This window comes from Crinia signifera, chromosome 12 (assembly GCF_055691185.1).
Source record: "Crinia signifera chromosome 12, ASM5569118v1, whole genome shotgun sequence".
Lineage (NCBI taxonomy): Eukaryota > Metazoa > Chordata > Amphibia > Anura > Myobatrachidae > Crinia > Crinia signifera.
In genome coordinates, this window is record NC_139228.1 from 8540936 (window position 1) to 8546935 (window position 6000).

Here is a 6000-nt window from a genome sequence, read left to right on the forward strand (position 1 = left end):
CACATGCTCTAGTGACGCTATTGCCCAGATTCTACAGTGTTGCTTTCTGAGAGGAGGGGCCCAGTCTGACATGTGCCTCATCCTCCACAGAAGTGCCCCTGGCTGCTCCCAAGTCGGTAGTTACCCCCATGTGCGGCAGGATGATAAAATGTGATAGGCTATATAACTATATAAGGGTGAGGTTTTCCCACCAATGGGAGTTAGCCATCGATGGTGGAGGTCTGATGGTTCTCTGCGGACTGGTGGGGCTATGCTGCACGTGTCACAGATTGATGCAATGCCAGTGGGTGTATCGCAGACACCGATGGTGTAACAAACACCAGTGCACTGACCCCGCCGGCCATGTTCAGACAGAGAAATTGCACCTGTTATAGGGAAGCTGCGGCCTCCGCTGGGGCACCTGATGGTGCGTCATTATACACAGCAGCGGATTATTGCAGCAGTCACATAAAGACGCAGCAGCAGCTCTGAATCAGGCCCATATATATCACACACAGATGGTGGACCCTTCATTGGCCTATCATTGATTTATGCTCCCCCTACTATGAGCTTAACACCTGCCGGGGAGGGACATAAACACCACCCCTGTCAGTGTAACAAGGCCAGCAGTAATAGCATAGGATCAGGAGAGACCCTGGAACAGAGCAGCCCACATCCCTGTTGCCTGGGGGCACAATTCAGCCCTGAACGTTGGGCTGCGAAGTCATAGCCCTGGCGATCATCAGAGGGCCACGTATGCGCATGGTCTGCAGAGCGCATGCGAGAGGCCTACATGCAGCTACAAGCAGTGACGGGCGAGCACATTGGGTCTGATACTGGTTCACTTGCAAAAGCAAATTCTCCCTCTTATGGACATAACCATGTGCACTGCAGGTGGGGCAGATGTAAAATGTGCAGAGAGAGTTAGATTTGGGTAAGTTATTTTGTTTCTGTGCAGGGTAAATACTGGCTGCTTTATTGTTACACTGCAATATAGATCTCACTTTGAAGCTAAACCCCACCCAAATCTAATTCTCTCTGCACAAGTAACATCTACCCTACCTGCAGTGCAGAATGGTTGAACCAGAATCATGCCCAATGTGCAGGTTAAGTGCAATTATTATTATTATTATAGTTTTATTTATAAGGTGCCACAAGTGTTTCGCAGCGCTGTACAAAGGAACAATACAGGGAGACAAAACTTGGCATAACATTGAATAAATAACAAAATACAGTACAAATAAAGAGCGCCACAGATCACTACACATTACAGCTTAAATGTAAGTAGTGAGGACCCAATCAACATACAACTAGAGGCTTGAGGCCAATGATGGAGATGAGTATTCAGACGAAGATGGTCACTGAGTGTTGGAGTATAGAAGAGCTGTGAGTGACATGTGAAGAGAAGAGGGCTTAGACGACAAGAGGGAAGAGGGCCCTGCTCGGAGGAGCTTACAATCTAGTAGGAAGGGGAGACAGAAAGATTACAAGAGGTGCAAGCGAGTGGGTGGTGGTTAGATAGCAGGATGTAAACAGGCAAGGGGTCAGAGAACCAGCTGGTTTATGCAGTGGAAGGGTACGCTTTGATGAATAGGTGAGTTTTCACTGCCCGTTTGAAGCTTTGCAAGGTCAGAGAGAGTCTAATGGAGCGAGGGAGTGCGTTCCACTGAAGGGGTGCAGCACAGGCAAAGTCCTGTACTCTAGCATGGGAAGCAGTGATCAGGGTGGAGGAGAGATGACAGTCGTCAGCCGACCATAGAGGGCGGGAGGGTGTATGAATGGAGATGAGGTTAGAGATATAGGGCCAGATGTATCAAGCTTCAAAAAGTGATAAGATGGAGGGTGATAAACAAGCAGCCAATCAGCTCCTACCTGTCATTTTTCAAAACCAGCCTGTAACATCTCAGATAGGAGCTGATTGGCTGTCTGTTTATCACTCTCCAGTTTATCACTTTTGGAAGCTTGATACATCTGGCCCATAGGGAGCAATGGAATTAGAGATGGCCCTGTATGTGAGTGTGAGGTGTTTGAAGAGAATTCTGTAGGGGAATGGAAGCCAGTGCAGATTTTGTTGAAGGGGAGTGGCAGAATTAGAGCGGCGGAAGAGGAAGATAAGCCTGGCTGCAGCGTTGAGGACAGATTGGAGAGGATCCTATGGATTTATTGGCATAACTATAGAGCATGCAATTGCTATGGGGCCCCGAGGGTTGGGGGGCCCAGCAGTGTGCTTGCTGGGAGGGAGTAGGCGGAATAGAATTGGAAGCGATGCCAGCGGGACATGGCTGACAGACTTTACAGGCCGTCATCTGGGAGAGGAGACGGTGGTGCCGCAGCTGGATCCCGCTGCAGTCCAGCATAGAGAAGCGTGTCCTGGGAAGAGGTGATGAGGGAAGGTGGGGGATCCCGGCCCCTGCAGTGCACCACCAAGAAGCCCAGGCCGTGGTAATTACGGGCAAATTCTGACCCGTTTGTTCAGGTCCAAATTCGGCACCTTGGGGGGCAGACAGGGGGCTGGAGCAGGGGAACACCAAGCAATGTCAGCCTGCTCGGGTCGGGCGGCTGACATCACATGACGTCAGCGTTTTATTTCTAAAGGGGAGAAAATCATTCCATGGTCTCCTCGGCTACATGGGAGGGGAGGTGTTCTCAGAATATCAGGGGCCCTGGGGGCAGGGAAATCAGGAGCCCCGGGTGCAGGGACTGTGGCGCAATAACAGGAGCCCAAATGCAGGGACAGTGGTACTACATCAGGAGCACCAGATGCAGGGACTGTGGCACAATATCAGGAGCCCCGGGTGCAGGGACTGTGGCACAATATCAGGAGCCCCGGGTGCTGAGACTGTGGCACAATATCAGGAGCCCCGAGTGCAGGGACTGTGGCGCAATAACAGGAGCCCGAGTGCAGGGACAGCGGTACTATATCAGGAGCACCAGATGCAGGGACTGTGGCACAATATCAGGAGCCCCGGGTGCAGGGACTGTGGCACAATATCAGGAGCCCCGGGTGCTGAGACTGTGGCACAATATCAGGAGCACCGGGTGCATGGACTGTGGCACAATATCAGAAGCCTGAGGAGCAGGGACCTTGGCGCAATATCAGGGGCCCAGGTGCAGGGACTGTGGTGCAATATCATGAGCCATGGGTGCTGGGACTGTGGCAGAATATCGAGAGCCCTGGGTGCTGGGACTGTGGCAGAATATCAGGCGGGGGCTCCTGATACTGTGGTACAATATCAGGAGCCCCCGCTGCAGGGACTGTGGCACAATATCAGGAGCCCCGGATGCAGGGACTGTGGCACAATATCAAGAGCCACGGGTGCAGGAGCCTTGAGTGCAGGGACTGTGGCACAATATCAAGAGCCCCAGGTGCAGGGACTGTGGCACAATATCAAGCGCCTCGGGTGCAGGGACTGTGGCACAATATCAGGAGCCCCGGATGCAGAGACTGTGGCACAATATCAGGAGCCCGGAGTCCAGGGACTGTGGCACAATATCAAGAACCACGGGTGCTGGGACTGTGGCACAATATCAGAAGCGCAGAGTGCATGGACTGTGGCACAATATAAGGGGCCCGGGTGCAGGGACTGTGGCACAATATCAGGGGCCCGGGTGCAGGGACTGTGGCACAATTTCAGGGGCCCGGGTGCAGGGACTGTGGCACAATATCAGGGGCCCTGGGTGCAGGGACTGTGGCACAATATAACAATCCTGTTGCAGGGACTGTAGCACAATATCAGGAGCCCTGGGTGCTGGGACTGTGGCAGAATATCGAGAGCCATGGATGCTGGGACTGAGGCACAATATCAGGAGCCCCCGGGTGCAGGGACTGTGGTACACTATCAGGAGCCCCGGGTGCTGGGACTGTGGCACAATATCAGGAGCACCCGGGTGCAGGGACTGTGGTACACTATCAGGAGCCCCGGGTGCAAGGACTGTGGCACAATATCAGGAGGACCCGGGTGCAGGGACTGTGGTACAATATCAGGAGCCCCCACTGCAGGGACTGTGGCACAATATCAGGAGCCCCGGATGCAGGGACTGTGGCACAATATCAGGAGCACCCGGGTGCAGGGATTGTGGCACAATATCAGGAGCACCGGGTGCAGGGACTGTGGCACAATATCAAGAGCCCCAGGTGCAGGGACTGTGGCACAATATCAAGCGCCTTGGGTGCAAGGACTGTGGCACAATATCAGGAGGACCTGGGTGCAGGGACTGTGGTACAATATCAAAAGCCCCCGCTGCAGGGACTGTGGCACAATATCAGGAGCCCCGGATGCAGGGACTGTGGCACAATATCAGGGGCCCCGAGTGCAGGGACTGTGGCACAATATCAAGAGCCACGGGTGCAGGAGCCCTGAGTGCAGGGACTGTGGCACAAAATCAGGAGCACCCGGGTGCAGGGATTGTGGCACAATATCAGGAGCACCGGGTGCAGGGACTGTGACACAATATCAAGAGCCCCAGGTGCAGGGACTGTGGCACAATATCAAGCGCCTTGGGTGCAGGGACTGTGGCACAATATCAGGAGCCCCGGATGCAGGGACTGTGGCACAATATCAGGAGTCCGGAGTCCAGGGACTGTGGCACAATATCAAGAACCACGGGTGCTGGGACTGTGGCACAATAGCAGAACCCCGGGTGCAGGTACTGTGGCACAATATCAGGAGCCCCGAGTGCAGGGAATGTGGGACATTATCAGGAGCCCCGGGTGCTGGGACTGTGGCACAATATCAGAAGCCCCAAGTGCATGGACTATGGCACAATATAAGGGGCCCCGGGTGCAAGGACTGTGGCACAATATCAAGGGCCCAGGTGCAGGGACTGTGGCACTATTTCAGGGGCCCCGGGTGCAGGGACTGTGGCACAATATCAGGGGCCCCAGGTACAGGGACTGTGGCACAATATAACAATCCTGTTGCAGGGACTGTGGCACAATATAAGGGGCCATGGTTGCTGGGACTGTGGCACAATATCAGGCGCCCCGGGTGCAGGGACTGTGGCATAATATCAGGGGCCTCAGGTGAAGGGACTGTGGCACAATATCAGGAGCACCGTGGTGCAGGGACTGTGGCACAATATCAGGAGCCCTGGGTACATGGACTGTGGCACAATATCAGGAGCCCCGGGTGCAGGGACTGTGTCACAATATCAGAAAGTCTTGGGTGCAGGGACTGTGGCTCAATTTCAGGGGCCCGGGTGCTGGGACTGTGGCACAATATCAAGAGCCCCGGATACAGTTAAGCTGGGACTGTGGCACAATATCAGGGGGACTCGGATGCAGGGAATGTGGCACAATAACAGAAAGTCTTGGGTGCTGGGACTGTGGCTCAATTTCAGGGGTCCGGGTGCTGGCACAATATCAAGAGCCCCGGGTGCAGTTAAGCTGGGACTGTGGCACAATATCAGGAGCCCGAGTGCAGGAACTGTGGCACAATATCAGGGGCCCTGGGTGTAGGGACTGTGGCACAATATCAGGAGCCCCGGGTGCAGGTACTGCGGCACAATATCAGGGGCCCTGGGTGCACGGACTGTGGCACAATTATCAGAAACCTCGGGTGCAGGTAAGCTGTGACTGTGGCACAATATTAGGGGGACCTGGTTGCAGGGACTGTGGTACAATATCAGGAGCCCCGGTTGCTGGGACTGTAGCACAATACCAGGCGCCCCGGGTGCAGGGACTGTGGTACAATATCAGGAGCCCCGGTTGCTGGGACTGTAGCACAATACCAGGCGCCCCGGGTGCAGGGACTGTGGCACAATATCAGGAGCCCCGGATGCAGGGACTGTGGCACAATATCAGGAGCCCGGAGTCCAGGGACTGTCGCACAATATCAAGAACCACGGGTGCACGGACTGTGGCACAATATCAGGAGCCCAGAGTGCAGTGACTGTGGCACAATATCAGGGGCCCTAGGTTCATGGACTGTGGCACAATTATCAGAAACCTCGGGTGCAGGTAAGCTGTGACTGTGGCACAATATTAGGGGGACCTGGTTGCAGGGACTGTGGTACAATATC